This window comes from Amphiura filiformis, chromosome 13, assembly GCF_039555335.1.
Source record: "Amphiura filiformis chromosome 13, Afil_fr2py, whole genome shotgun sequence".
NCBI classification, from domain to species: Eukaryota; Metazoa; Echinodermata; class Ophiuroidea; order Amphilepidida; family Amphiuridae; genus Amphiura; species Amphiura filiformis.
The window spans coordinates 31,914,041-31,929,979 of NC_092640.1; positions in this window are offsets into that span (position 1 = coordinate 31,914,041).

A 15,939-nucleotide genomic window follows, 5' to 3' on the forward strand; every position below is an offset into this window, starting at 1 on the left:
GGATATTATGTGCATGTGTTTTTATAGAAGTACTTTATATTGACCCAGTAACTCATTTTGAGTCTTTCTAGAACAAAATATTTGACAGTGTTTTATCTTTAGACTTGGAATTTAATTGTTACGTATTGGCCTCTGGTTATTTTAAAAGGAAATTATCATGATTAGGTGCATGTTTTTGTTATAGAATTACTTTATATTGACTCAGTAACTCATTGTGAATAATTTTGAGTCTTTCTAGAAAACATTTTTTGACAGTGTTTTTTCTCTAGACATAGAATTTTTTGTTGCGTATTGGGCTCTAGTTATTTTTAAAGCAAATTATGGGTTTGGGTGGATGTTTTTGTCATAGAATTACTTTATATTGACCCAGTAAATCCTTTTTTCATTCTAGAAAAAAAATTCGAGTGGTTCTAATGTATTGGGCTCTATACATTTTAATGCGTTTTAGAGGTTACACTGTCGGAAAAGTTCTTTCATCCGGATTTTTTCGCATATATGGACATGACTTGACCTCCGGTTAATATTTATCGAAGAAAGAAAAAAATTCAAGTGGGTCTAATTTTTTGTTACGTATTGGGCTCTGTATTGGGGTCTGTATATTGTAATGCGCTTTGGAGGTTACATTGTCGGAAAAGCTCTTATCCGGATTTTTTTCGCATATATGGACATGACCTGACCACCAGTTATTATTTATCGAAGAAAGAAAAAAATTCGAGTGTGTCTAATTTTTTGTTACGTATTGGGCTCTGTATATTTTTTATGCGTTTTGGAGGTTACACTGTCGGAAAAGCTCTTTTATCCAGATTTTTTCGCATATATGGACATGACTTGACCTCCGGTTAATATTTATCGAAGAAAGAAAAAAATCGAGCGGGTCTAATTTTTGTTACGTTATGCGTTTTGGAGGTTACACTGTCGGAAAAGCTCTTTTATCCGGATTTTTTCGCATATATGGACATGACTTGACCTCCGGTTAATATTTATCGAAGAAAGAAACAAATTCGAGTGGGTCTAATTTTTTGTTACGTATTGGGCTCCATACATTTTTTTTATGCGTTTTGGAGGTTACACTGTCGGAAAAGCTCTTTTATCCGGATTTTTTCGCATATATAGACATGACTTGACCTCCGGTTAATATAAATCGAAGAAAGAAAAAAATTCGAGTGGGTCTAATTTTTTGTTACGTATTGGGCTCCATATATATTTTATGCGTTTTGGAGGTTACACTGTCGGAAAAGCTCTTTTATCCGGATTTTTTCGCATATATAGACATGACCTGACCTCCAGTCAATATTTATCGAAGAAAGAAAAAATTCGAGTGGGTCTAATTTTTTGTTACGTATTGGGCTCTATACACTTTTGTTTATGCGTTTTGGAGGTTACACTGTCGGAAAAGCTCTTTTATCCGGATTTTTTTCGCATATATGGACATGACCTGACCTCCAGTCAATATTTATCGCAGAAAGAAAAAAAATCGAGTGGGTCTAATTTTTTGTTACGTATTGGGCTCTGTATATTTTTTATGCGTTTTTGAGGTAACACTGTCGGAAAAACTCTTTAATCCGGATTTTTTCGCATATATGGACATGACCTGACCTCCAGTTAATATTTATCGAAGAAAGAAAAATAATCGAGCGGGCCAAATTTTTGTTACGTTATGCGTTTTGGAGGTTACACTGTCTGACAAGCTCTTTTATCCGGATTTTTTCGCATATATGGACATGACCTGACCTCCAGTTAATATTTATCGAAGAAAGAAAAATAATCGAGCGGGTCTAATTTTTTTGTTACGTTATGCGTTTTGGAGGTTACACTGTCGGAAAAGCTCTTTTATCCGGATTTTTTCTCATATATGGACATGACTTGACCTCCAGTTAATATTTATCGAAGAAAGAAAAAAATTCGAGTGGGTCTAATTTTTTGTTACGTATTGGGCTCTGTATATTTTTATGCGTTTTTGAGGTAACACTGTCGGAAAAACTGTTTTATCCGGATTTTTCGCATATATGGACATGACCTGACCTCCAGTTAATATTTATCGAAGAAAGAAAAAAATCGAGCGGGTCTAATTTTTTGTTACGTTATGCGTTTTGGAGGTTACACTGTCGGAAAAGCTCTTTTATCCGGATTTTTTCTCATATATGGACATGACTTGACCTCCAGTTAATATTTATCGAAGAAAGACAAAAATTCGAGTGGGTCTAATTTTTTGTTACGTATTGGGCTCTATACATTTTTTATGCGTTTTGGAGGTTACACTGTCGGAAAGCTCCTTTATCCGGATTTTTTTCGCATATATGGACATGAGCTGACCTCCAGTTAATATTTATCGAAGAAAGAAAAAAATCGAGTGGGTCTAATTTTTTGTTACGTATTGGGCTCTGTATATTTTTTATGCGTTTTTGAGGTAACACTGTCGGAAAAACTGTTTTATCCGGATTTTTTCGCATATATGGACATGACCTGACCTCCAGTTAATATTTATCGAAGAAAGAAAAAAATCGAGTGGGTCTAATTTTTTGTTACGTGTTGGGCTCTGTATATTTTTTTATGCGTTTTTGAGGTAACACTGTCGGAAAAACTCTTTTATCCGGATTTTTCGCATATAAGGACATGACCTGACCTCAAGTTAATATTTATCGAAGAAAGAAAAAAAACCGAGCGGGTCTATTTTTTGTTACGTTATGCGTGTTGGAGGTTACACTGTCGGAAAAACTCTTTTATCCGGATTTTTTCGCATATATGGACATGACTTGACCTCCAGTTAATATTTATTGAAGAAAGAAAAAAATTCGAGTGGGTCTAATTTTTTGTTACGTATTGGGCTCTATACATTTTTTATGCGTTTTGGAGGTTACACTGTCGGAAAGCTCCTTTATCCGGATTTTTTTCGCATATATGGACCTGACCTGACCTCCAGTTAATATTTATCGAAGAAAGAAAAAAAATCGAGTGGGTCTAATTTTTTGTTACGTATTGGGCTCTGTATATTTCTTATGCGTTTTTGAGGTAACACTGTCGGAAAAACTGTTTTATCCGGATTTTTTTTTTTTTATGGACATGACCTGACCTCCAGTTAATATTTATCGAAGAAAGAAAAAAAATCGAGTGGGTCTAATTTTTTGTTACGTGTTGGGCTCTGTTTATTTTTTTATGCGTTTTTGAGGTAACACTGTCGGAAAAACTCTTTTATCCGGATTTTTCGCATATAAGGACATGACCTGACCTCAAGTTAATATTTATCGAAGAAAGAAAAAAATTCGAGCGGGTCTAATTTTTTGTTACGTTATGCGTGTTGGAGGTTACACTGTCGGAAAAACTCTTTTATCCGGATTTTTTCGCATATATGGACATGACTTGACCTCCAGTTAATATTTATTGAAGAAAAAAAAAATTCGAGTGGGTCTAATTTTTTGTTACGTATTGGGCTCTATACATTTTTTATGCGTTTTGGAGGTTACACTGTCGGAAAAGCTCTTTTATACGTATTGGGCTCTTCACATTTTTTATGCGTTTTGGAGGTTACACTGTCGGAAAAGGTCTTTTATCCGGATTTTTTGCATATATGGACATGACTTGACCTTCGGTTAATATTTATCGAAGAAAGAAAAAAATTCGAGTGGGACTAATTTTTTTGTTACGTATTGGGCTCTATACATTTTTTATGCGTTTTGGAGGTTACACTGTCGGGAAAGCTCTTTTATCCGGATTTTTTCGCATATATGGACATAACTTGACCTTCGGTTAATATTTATCGAAGAAAGAAAACAATTCGAGTGGGTCTAATTTTTTGTTACGTATTGGGCTCTAACCATTACCTATGTGTTTTGGAGGCTACACTCTCGGTAAAGCTCTTTTATCCGGATTTTTTCGCATATATGGACATGACCTGACCTCCATTAATATTTATCGACGAAAGAAAAAAAAAATACGGGCGGGTTTAATTTTTTGTTACGTATTGGGCTCTATACATTTTTTATGTGTTGGAGGTTACACTCTCGGTAAAGCTCTTTTATCCGAATTTTTTCGCATATGGACATGACCTGACCTCCAGTTAATATTTATCGAAGAAAGAAAAAAATTCGAGGGGGTCTAATTTTTTGTTACGTATTGGGCTCTATACAATTTTTATGCGTTTTGGAGGTTACACTGTCGTCGGTAAAGCTCTTTTATCCGCATTTTTTCGCATATATGGACATGAGCTGACCTCCAGTTAATATTTATCGAAAAAAGAAAAAAAATTCGAGTGGGTCTAATTTTTTGTTACGTATTGGGCTCTATACATTTTTTATGCGTTTTGGAGGTTACACTGTCGGAAAAGCTCTTTTATCCGGATTTGTTTGCATATATGGACATGACCTGACCTCCAGTTAATATTTATCGAAGAAAGAAAAAAATTCGGGTGGGTCTAGTTTTTTGTTACGTATTGGGCTCTATACATTTTTATGCGTTTTGGAGGTTACACTGTCGGTAAAGCTCTTTTATCCGAATTTTTTTCGCATATATGGACATTACCTGACCTCCAGTTAATATTTATCGAAGAAAGAAAAACATTCAAGTGGGTTTATTTTTTTGTTACGTTTTGCGTTTTGGAGGTTACACTGTCGGAAAAGCTCTTTTATCCGGATTTTTTCGCATATATATATGGACATGACCTGACCTCCAGTTAATATTTATCGAAGAAAGAAAAAAATCAAGGGGGTGTAATTGTTTTGTTTCGTTATACGTTTTGACTCCGACACTCTCAGAAAAGTTCTTCAATCCGGATTTTTTTTCTTTTTTTGAGTTGACCTGACCTCCGATTAATACCTATCGAAGAACGAAAAAAGTGGAGAGGGTCTAATTGTTACGTTATGCGTTTGGCTCCGACACTGTCCGAAAAGTTCTTTTATCCGGATTTTTTCGCATTTTGTCTTGACCTCCAAATTTATCGAAGAAAGAACAAAAATCGAGTGGCGATTTAAAAAAAAAATTTGTACAGATATAGAAACTAAATTTTTTTTTTAATTTAAATTTTTTTGAAAGACTAGTCTTAATTGATTATCTAACAAGTATCCAGTAGTAAAAATTGACAATATCCCTAAATGGATGAACCAGTATTTAATACTTGTTAGGATTTTTAAAAGCTGAAGGTTTAAAAAAAAATCGACTGGACCGACCGGCCCATTCTTCCCATTTTGAACATAGAATAGCTTGTTATTTAGAGGGCGAATGCGTACGGGATGAGAGTGTGCTGGGATGAAAGTGTGCGGGCTGCGTGGAAATATACGTGGTGAAAGTGTGCAGGGTGAAGTGTCCAGTATTATCCCTTACTTGCAATTTATTATGAATCGGATATTACTGTGCCCCACACAGTGTCATCGCCCCGATATCTTCATGGCAGAAATCGCCATGGTAGGTTGAATCCACAGCCACGCATGGCCATTTTGTTCCGACCTTTGAGACGCATAATTAGTCGAGGGACACGACTAAGGCTACTCACAATAGCCGGGTAATTGATCTTGATTGTGCGTGAGTACGCTTGTATACGCCATTGATGTCAATGGTCATCGACTTTTATACTGCCTCCACGGGAGTAGTGAGTGCAGCTGTACTACGCGCTGTAGTCCATGCAGGACCAACGCAATATAAAATTAGAATTTTGGTGAGTTTTTGAGTTCAAGACGCAAGCTTCTTTCTCAAGACGCTAGCTAACGACTATCATATATGTTCAACACGTATATTCAAGTGCAAGGAACCACATCTGGATTCTTCAGACGAAATCATTTACGGGAGATATTCATCATTTTCTACCCCGCTATCCAAAGATTTTCGGCTGAATATCAAAATCGTGCAAAGCACATTCACGTGTATCGATCCCGGGTATTTATTTTAGTATCTCTGCATGTACCAAGTAACTATTTGCCAGGCGATGTCGGTGTGCCCCATTTACTCCCATTTTTTTATTTGCTCTATTTTAGTGGCAGAATTTGCTTTAAAATGAGTATAATATTGCCTTCACTTTGAATGCTCCTAATAGCTTAAAATTAAAACTTGTATCCCAGCAAACACAAAAACGTTTTTAAAACGTTTTAAATAAGTTATATATTGGGTTTTGGTTTAGGTAAAAACGTTTTAATAACATTAAAATGTCGGGTTATATAAAGGTCATGAAATCGTTTTAAAACATTTTGTATGAAAACACACTACAACAACATTTTTAAAATGTTTTCGAAATGTCATTGAAAACTATTTTTGCAAACATTTTTGGCCAAATATTTTGTCAACACTTAAATAACATTATGTTAAAATATTTCCACCCAGCAAACACAGAAATGTTCTTAAAATGTTTACAAAACGTTTTAATAACATTTAAATGTCGGGTTATATAAAGGTCATGAAAACATTTTAAAAACGTTATTGTAAATATTTTGGCCAAACATTTTTTGCAAAATATTTTTTCAACCCCAAAATAACATTCTGTTTTAAAATGATTTGTACCAAGTTTGCAAAATTATTTTTGGAATGTTATTAAAACGTTTTTATACCCTTTATATAACCCGACATTTAAATGTTTTCTGTAAAACATTTGTGTTTGTTGGGCAGTAAATTACCAACATAGTTATTTAATGTTATGAAAACGTTTTATACCATTAATGTACCCTTTATATAACCCGACATTTAAACGTTTTCTGACAACCTTTTATAACCTTTTGGGAATGATGTCGAAAACGTTTTTGTGTTTGCTGGGATATCAATAATATAAAGTGTAATGCAAACTTTTGTAATGCAAGAAACTGCTCAAGATTATAAAAGAGGCTCCATCACTGTAAACACGCATTAGTGCCTACTATTAATTTCAAGAGTTCATAGGTCAAAAACCAGAGGTCTCAGAAAAATGTTTGTATTGACTTTTGATCCAAATATCCATCGCAACTTGATATACTTTCCATGACGCATAAATCATTTTGCAAACATTTACCATGTAAAAATTACATTTTTGGGACAAAGCTGCAAAAAAACACAAAAAGTTACTCCCCCCATGCATATCCGATGACCCCTTTTATTGCTTTAACCTAAAATTTTGGTGAAACCGACACCAAATGATAAACATTTTCACTCCCCACAAACACTTTTGTGAGTCAACCAGGAATCAAATTTAAAAGAAGAGAATCCATTTTTCTGGAATCCGTCACTCCCCCTCTATCCTCCTGTTATGCTCATGGTGCGCCTAACTTTATAGGCCATATGCCTTTAACCATTATTAGTTTTCTAAATCACACCAGAATGCAGCAAATTAGTCCAAAATAGTCGAATGTCAATTTTCCGGGGGGGGGGGCTTTCCCACTGAGGCTTTGGACCACGACAGAGGCCTAGCATTGAGCCCCCTGGACCCCCTGTCGATGTCTTTGGGCACGCCCATGATATTCTTGCAGCAATTTCATGTTCAAAGGGAAGCAAGAAACGTCATTCCCCTCCATAATAATTTCCAACTTGTTTTTATACTTTTGTAGGCCTACATCGCGGCATCACATGAGTAAATCTATGATTTTAGTGCTGTAAAATTCTGACTGGATAATGTGAGAACCAGTACAAGTGTCAACCGAAAGCATTCGATAAAAACAAATCAAAAACAAAAAGGACCAAGGACTTGTTTTTAGTTAGGAGAGGGGAACATCAATTTTTTTACCTGATTGGTGGGGGGAACCTGAAAGGGGGAACGTAAAAATCGAGAAAAAATATGGAAATCCTCCATCCCCTCTTGTTGGCGTAAATAATGACCGCTCCCTAAATGACGTAGCTTTATGGGCTGCCGCTAGAAGGGGGTGGGGTGGTATGGGGTGAGACACCCCTCCTCTAATTCTTAATGTTGTCGGTAAAAGTGACGGTTGTCGGCAAAACATATAGGATTGTCGGCAGATTACAAAAGCCAATGTGCGGAAGTTGTTGTTATACAATATTCTTATTGTAAAAGTAGTTAATAATGAAAAAAAATATTGAGGAAAATTTTTTGATAATCACCCCCTCCCCCCTCCCCACACACACACCCACATCCACTTTTTAGATTCTTGAGCGCCCTGGCGAAAAAATACAAAAAATGTATTAGACAGACCAACATATTTCCGTCGGCAAAATATGCCGTATACCCCCCAATCCGATTGGTCTAACGACGCCCCTGCTTACTTTGGTTCAGGGTGCCTGGGGCCGAAAGTAGATCGGGTGCACTGACCAAGGGTGTACAGTGTTACTAAAGGTTCGCTATTCCGAAAACACGGTTCTCTATTCCGAAGATTATCTATTCCGAAAATTCTCAAAACACAAACAGGCTCTCTATTTCAAAACAAGTCACCGTGTTCTCTACTCCGAATATGAAAAAAGTTCTCTATTCGGAATATGAAAAAAATTCTTTATTCCGAAATGAGTCACCGTGATCTCTATTCCGAATTATAAAAAGGCTTCATTTTTCCGAATCTGTCGATGTTGAATCATGTTTGAGCCCTCTAGCAAGGTCCTTCGAAGTTGACCAAAGCACCACTAAACCAATGTGTCATGTGTGGAAGAACCGTAACAAATGTCTGTTTTTTTTATTTAAAAAAATTCAATAGAGGTATCTGGAGTTCCTCTGATTACTTGTGATGGTAGAGAATAGTTTGAAGTTTGTAACTGTGGAGTCTGCAATGTTTTGCACGTGAAGAACAATTATAGAAAATTAGCTAATTTGCATACAATTTGCATGGTCACCTAACCGTCATCATGCATGGTCATCAAGTATATTGCTAATCAGACAATATGAAGATAGCTGATGACTATGTGAAGTCATTGCTATCTACTGATGTTAGCTGATGGCTCTCTGAAATCATTGTTATCTACTGAATATAGCTGATGACTAAGTTAAGTCTTTGATATCTACTGATGTTAGCTGATGGCTCTGTGGAGTCATTGCTATCTACTGAAGATAGCTGGCTGCTCTGTGAAGTTATTGCTATCTACTTAGAAAAGGTGGCGGCTATGTAAACTCATTGATATCTACTTAAGACACTGGTGGCTATGGGAAGTCAGTGCTATTAAATGAAGATAGTTGACTGGTCTGTGAAGTCATTACTATCTACCATGTCTACTGAAGATTACCGATGGCAATGTGAAGTCAGTGCTATCAAATAAATATCTGCGAAATCATTACTATCTAACTAGTGAAGATAGCTGTTGGCTATATAAAGTCAGTGCTATCTGCTGAAGATAACCAGTGCTATCTACTTAAGATATAACTGATGGATAAGTTAATGCTATATAGCGGGGTTAGCTGATGGCTCTGTGAAGTTATTCTCACCTACTAAAGGGAAACAGGACATTTCGCATCCCTACCATTTCACCCCCTACATGCTGAACTGCTGAATATAGTGCCCACACACCACGTATCTACTAAAGGGAAACAGGACACTTCGCCTACCTGACATTTCGCCCCCTACATGCTGAACTGCTAAATATAGTGCCAACCCACCGAATTGGTTATGGTTAGGGTTTAGGGTTTGGACTTTAGGATATTCGGGTTAAGGTTTTCAGAACGTAAGGGTAAGGGCGCTGCTTGTAGTCAGGGTTTTGGTTTGGGACTTGGGTTAAGATGTATAGTTATAGGGCTTAGGGTAAGGGTTAAAGGTTAGGGTGAGGGTTACGGCCCTATATCAATTGTCAACTTGATACAGTATTTGCCAATTTAGAAATGGTCATATAAAGTCATTGTTATCTATTGATATAAGCTGATGGCTATGTAAAGTCATATTTATTTACTGAGGTTGCTGATGGCTATGTGAAGTAATTGCTATCTATAGCTGATGGTTATGTAAAGTCAGTGCTATCAAATGAAGATAGCAGATTGTTCTGTGAAGTCATTGCTATCTACTGAAGATTATATTTCATATTTTATTTCATTGTGGCATTTTTCCCAGGGGGCGTTGAACCTCCTTGATATACGAAGGTCATTCAAAAAACTCTACCTCCACTCTTATAACTTCTGTCCTGTATAAAATGATAGCTTCTTCAAGCTTAACATATTATACATTTAAATGTTACCTACAATGTATTTTGATACATTTTCCATTTTTTTGTAGGTGAACTCATAACCAAAATAAGATTTTATATGCCAGAAACGTTAAAAAGTCGTAAACATTTAAATGAAAATATGTGTGTCTTCCTCTTACGAGATTAGCTCGATATACAAGTGTTATGATTAGGTATTAAAAAAAATTGTTGTGTTGCTCTCCGCGGCCGGGTCAAAATCGCGAAAATAATTATGGGCCCGGTTTTTGGGGGTTTAAAAAAAATTTAATCAGTAAACTAAGAGTTAATTGTGAAGGGCCTTGATATTATTTACTTTAATAAAATATTCAACATCGGGTAGAAAATACAGCCGATATTATGCATTTGCCTCTCTTCACTCATGTTACTGTGAAATAGTAGGTATCAAATGATTGAGTTGGTAAAAAAAAATCCGGCCGGCTGTACCACCAGATTTAGGCTTGGGAGGGCAAGACAACAATTTAGTTTTTTTGGCCTAATATGCTAGCATATTATAAATGAAACAACATCAAATGTGTAACCAAACATTAATAATACCAGTTATAAAATGAATTTTATGTTTAAAACATATCCCAGCATCAATTCTTTTCGGTAAATCCCATAAGCCTTTGCGAGTACACATGAGATGTCGTTACTTGACGTCACGTCGACTTATATACAATGCGCAATAACGATGTAAAACGATGTTCGCATCGGCCTGACGCGTACTGAAGTCAAGTGACGACATCTCAGGTGTAATCGCAAAGGCTTATGGGTTCACCGAAAAGGTCAATTACACGAAATAGACACTGAAGTAATAATTTAGCAAGATTGAAAAAATATGTGCGTTTCCGATCACCCCTCCGGACCACACCCTAATCAGCACCAATGGAGTATCGCCCTGGGACAGAGTGGCAAGTTCTCCTTTCCTGCTCAGTCGACAGAAATGTGAAAAAAAATACAGTTTGCAATTTCCTTTTGGTTTATTTTAGACTTAAAATTAACCCCATTTTGGGCCATGTCAACGTCCTTTTTTTTCAAAAAGGACTGTACGCTAAACATTAAATTGGCCTCATGTGCTTTTCATATTTGTCAACAATGTAGACCTAAATAACTATACCCAAATTTTCACAAAATACAGTCCGAAATTGAATCAAGCGCCGATAAAATTTCGAAAGCGGTGGTCTCACGGGGCTGTCTTAAAAGGGGGATGGGGTCATTATGTCCGACCAGAGTCCATTTTGTTTACGGTCGCCCTGTCTCTCTCCGTTTTCTCTTTTTCTCCTCCCACTCTTCTTTATACGTTGACCATCACGTTCTTTCTTTGCTTAGGCCTATATCTCTACGTTTTCTCTCCTTTTATTCGTTCTTCTATGCAATTTATTCCCGCGTTTCATCACAGTCCACCGGCTTTCTTTTAAACCCTCCTACCCTCGGATCCGTGGATAATGACTGGTAATGAAGACTATGTAACAGTATATCTTGGTGTAGATTATTCATCCAGTAGTTGAAAACATTATTTGTAAATTAAATCAAATACTGGAACTAAAATTTGCAACTCACTTTGCTACCTTGCGTCCGAAAGCATCGGACTTCGTCAGGCATCTGATTGAAGATGTTGTGATGACGTCAGATGTTCCAGTATTTGATTTAATTTACAAATAATACTATGTAACATTATTAATCAGTTCAATGTTTGGTTACTGGTTACTGGATTTTCGATTACAATATTTTTTCATTAAAAGAAATAATAGTGTATGTCAATCATTACACTACAATTTTTATTTCTAGGGCTCTTTGATTTCTTCAAATAAAGTAAATCCCCTGGCCCTCTATAATTACGCACAAAAGATCGCCGCATGATCCGACAGTGTGTGTAATCATTGACATTGATTTGTGGAGAAAGAAGAATGGATTTTTGGCACGGTAGGCCTATTTTAGAAGCGGAATTTCAAACTGGGGCGGGTTAATGGGGTTACAGAACTTTTTGTTCATAGGTCGTATGTAATTATGTATCATTCCATTATCCAAAGATGGAACCGAACCAAGATTGTGGGACAGTCCAGGACTGTCTGTGTGGGACTGCACACATCTCACACAACACTCATCTCAAAGTTTGTTCGGTGCATCATGCACTTATTGTTGCCTACATGTATGCACACAACCAAGGGGGTGACACTAACTTCACGGTTGTTCTATTAGCATGCAAATGAAAAATTCCGCTGGTTTACTAGCTAGAAAGTGAGGCCAGTTATCGATCCGTTGTGAATAATTCATGTTCGACCCCTTGGATCACTGTTAATTGATATTGGCAAATAACAACGTTGTTAGTTTTTTTCAAAGAAAGTCTACTAATTTGATATGAAATGACATTTTGCAATAGCAAAGTCAAAATTAGGACTTGAGGTCAATAATATGAAGGTAATACGTGACAGAGGCAAGGTGTGAAACACAAGTAGTATTTGAAGTTAAAATAACCTTTGATACCCGACCTGACCTTCCATAGCTTTCCATCATGGCGCCTTATTCGTCTTTATGTATTTCTATTATGCTCTCAAGTAAAATAAAATACCAATCTGCACTAAGCAGACAGAATGTTACTTGGCTCCCAGCATGAATTATTGATTTTATACGGAGGTAAAGAAATGCACAGTTGCCTGCAAGCCGTGCACCATACTCCAAATATTTACGGTAAATCTGAATAATGGTCACATGTTGACATATCATGTGTTCGGGAAATCACGTGGCAACATTTTAAGATTTCAGACTTGTTTACTAGTTAAATTGTCATTTGTATTATTGATTATTTATCTTTGTTAATTAATATATCTTTTAAATGCTGATAAATCGTGGTTGGATGCCCATATTATATTTTAAATTCAATGTTTTATGAATATAATTCTACCACGCAGAGGGGGTCACACAGCATAATTTCACACTACACGATTTAGCTAGATTTGGAGCTCTGCACTTCAAATTCACGTCAATTTCAAAGTTTATACACTTAATATATTTAATATAATACTTATTTTTTTGTTATAACTAACTGGAACACGAAATATACTAGCTTATTACCTATACAGAAAGGGGATTTATACACATTCACTCAGCAATTTGACATGCCTGGCGCATCAAGACATTCTCTGTCTGGATAACATGACTGTCGCCCTCAATACGTCTGGGCACAAATTTAAATAACAATACGCTATTTACATATGAATGCGGCCTCATGCTAATTTCTAATGACGCTTCCAGGTATTGTTCTATGACACAACACACGGGCACTCACAATAGGCAATTGACCCATACATGATGCAGTCATGTCTACAGTAGAATTCACCACGAACTTTGCAGGACTTAAACACCATTAAAAGCTATTAAACCAAGATAACACTCATTGAAAACAGCTCAACTGATTAAATCAGATCTTCTCTGGTTGTGCACATGTGTCTGTTTTATATGTGCGGTATCGCAATGAGCTGCTATTATAGGTTCAGTTGCGTAACCGATTATAAAGGAAACGCAAGGAAACAATGGTATGTGGACCTTCGTTCACGAAATGAGACAATGGTCTGCTTTTTGTTAACCAGCATTCTTGAAAATGAGCAACATAATGATTGTTGATTTAAGGGCTGGGGTATGAACGTTTGGACAGTATTTATTTTGGGACATTAGAGAACATCAGACATATCGAATTGCATTCTGAATACGAAGAATGTCCTTCTGATATCAAATAATTTTGATTTTTTGAAATTCGCAATCGCTCATTGGATTAATATTATCACGTGGTAATAAATTTGCATTGGACAATCAATTACTATAATGGTTTAGTACTGCATATCTCGGTTTAATCTCCACTAAGCGGGTTTATGGTTGGAAAGGTCACGGTGAATTTGCCGTGGACAACATAACTGCACTATGATTTTAACAAGCGATTTGTTACGAACGAATGAACTAAATGACACGGGTATTGCTTCAGCTTACTTCGCCGCTAAAAATATCAGAATAAAACCAATTTTTTTGACATTAACACCTACAAATGGAATAACCTATCCAAAATAACACCTTTTTTTGTCTATGATTTATATTAATGGGATATCAAATGAAGTCGAAACCAAAAAAATCCTATAAACCCCATTTTTTGACATGCAAACGCATAACATAACAAAATCTGTGAACTTGTAGTCCTACTGTATATGGCATACGGTATTGGATGGCCTAGGGGAAAGTTAGCCCATATTTGCAAGACTATCCTTGCCTTCAAGGTAAAACAAACATACTCATGTTACCCTCTGGCCATGGGCTGGCCCGGTGTCAGATCTTACCCAGGGAAGATGACATTCCAATATGCGCCTTTAAAAGAAATAGTCGGTACTTCCTTTTTCTTCAATAAATAAATATTAATTGGAGATCAAATCAAGTAAATCCTTGCGAAAAAATCCGGATAAAAGAACTTTTCCAGCAGTGTAACCTCCAAAACGCATAACGTAACAAAAAATTAGAACCACTCGAATTTGTTCTTTCTTCGATAAATATTAACCGGAGGTCAAGTCATAACAATATATGCGAAAAAATCCGGATAAAAGAGCTTTTCCAACAGTGTAACCTCCAAAACGCATAAAAAATGTAAAAAGCCCAATACGTTACAAAAATTAGACCCACTCGAATTTGTTTCTTTCGATAAATATTAACAGGAAGTCAAGTCATGTCCATATATGCGAAAAAATCCGGATAAAAGAGCTTTTCCGACAGTGTAACCACCAATACGCATAAAAAAATTATAGAGCCCAATAAGTAACAACAAATTAGAACCACTCGATTTGTTTTTCTTTCTTCGATAAATATCAACCGGAGGTCAAGACATGTCCATATATGCAAAACACAATCCGGATAAAAGAGCTTTTCCGACAGTGTAACCTCCAAAACGCATAACGTAACAAAAAATTAGACCCACCCGAATTTTTTTTTTCTTTTTCCGATAAATAGCAACCGTGGGTCGAGTCATGTCCATATATGCGAAAACAATCCGGATAAAAGAGCTTTTCCGACAGTGTAACCTCCAAAACGCATAAAAAATGTATAGAGCCCAATACGTAACAAAAAATTAGACCCACTCGATTTTTTTTCTTTCTTCGATAAATATTAACTGGAGTTCAGGTCATGTCCATATATGAGAAAAAATCCCGATGAAAGAGCTTTTCCAACAGTGTAACATCTAAAACGCATAAAAAATGTATTCAGCCCAATACGTAACAAACAATTAGAACCACTCGATTTTTTTTCTTTCTTCAATAAATATTAACCGAAGGTCAAGTCATGTCCATATATAAAAAAAAATCCGGATAAAAGAGCTTTTCCGACAGTGTAACCTCCAAAACATATAAAAATGTATAGAGCCCAATACGTAACAAAAAATTAGACCCACTCGAATTTTTTTCTTTCTTCGATAAATATTAACTGGAGGTCAGCTCATGTCCATATATGCGAAAAAATCCGGATAAAAGAGCTTTTCCGACAGTGTAACCTCCAAAACGCATAAAAAATGTAAAGAGCCCAATGCGTAACAAAAAATTAGACCCACTCGAATTTTTTTTCTTTCTTCGATAAATATTAACTGGAGGTCAGCTCATGTCCATATATGCGAAAAAATCCGGATAAAAGAGCTTTACCGACAGTGTAACCGCCAAAACACATAAAAAATGTATACAGCCCAATACGTAACAAAAAATTAGACCCACTCGAATTTTTTTTTTCTTTCTTCGATAAATATTAACTGGAGGTCAGCTCATGTCCATATATGCGAAAAAATCCGGATAAAAAGTTTTTCCGACAGTGTAACCTCCAAAACGCATAAAAAATGTATAGAGCCCAATACGTAACAAAAAATTAGACCCACTCGAATTTTTT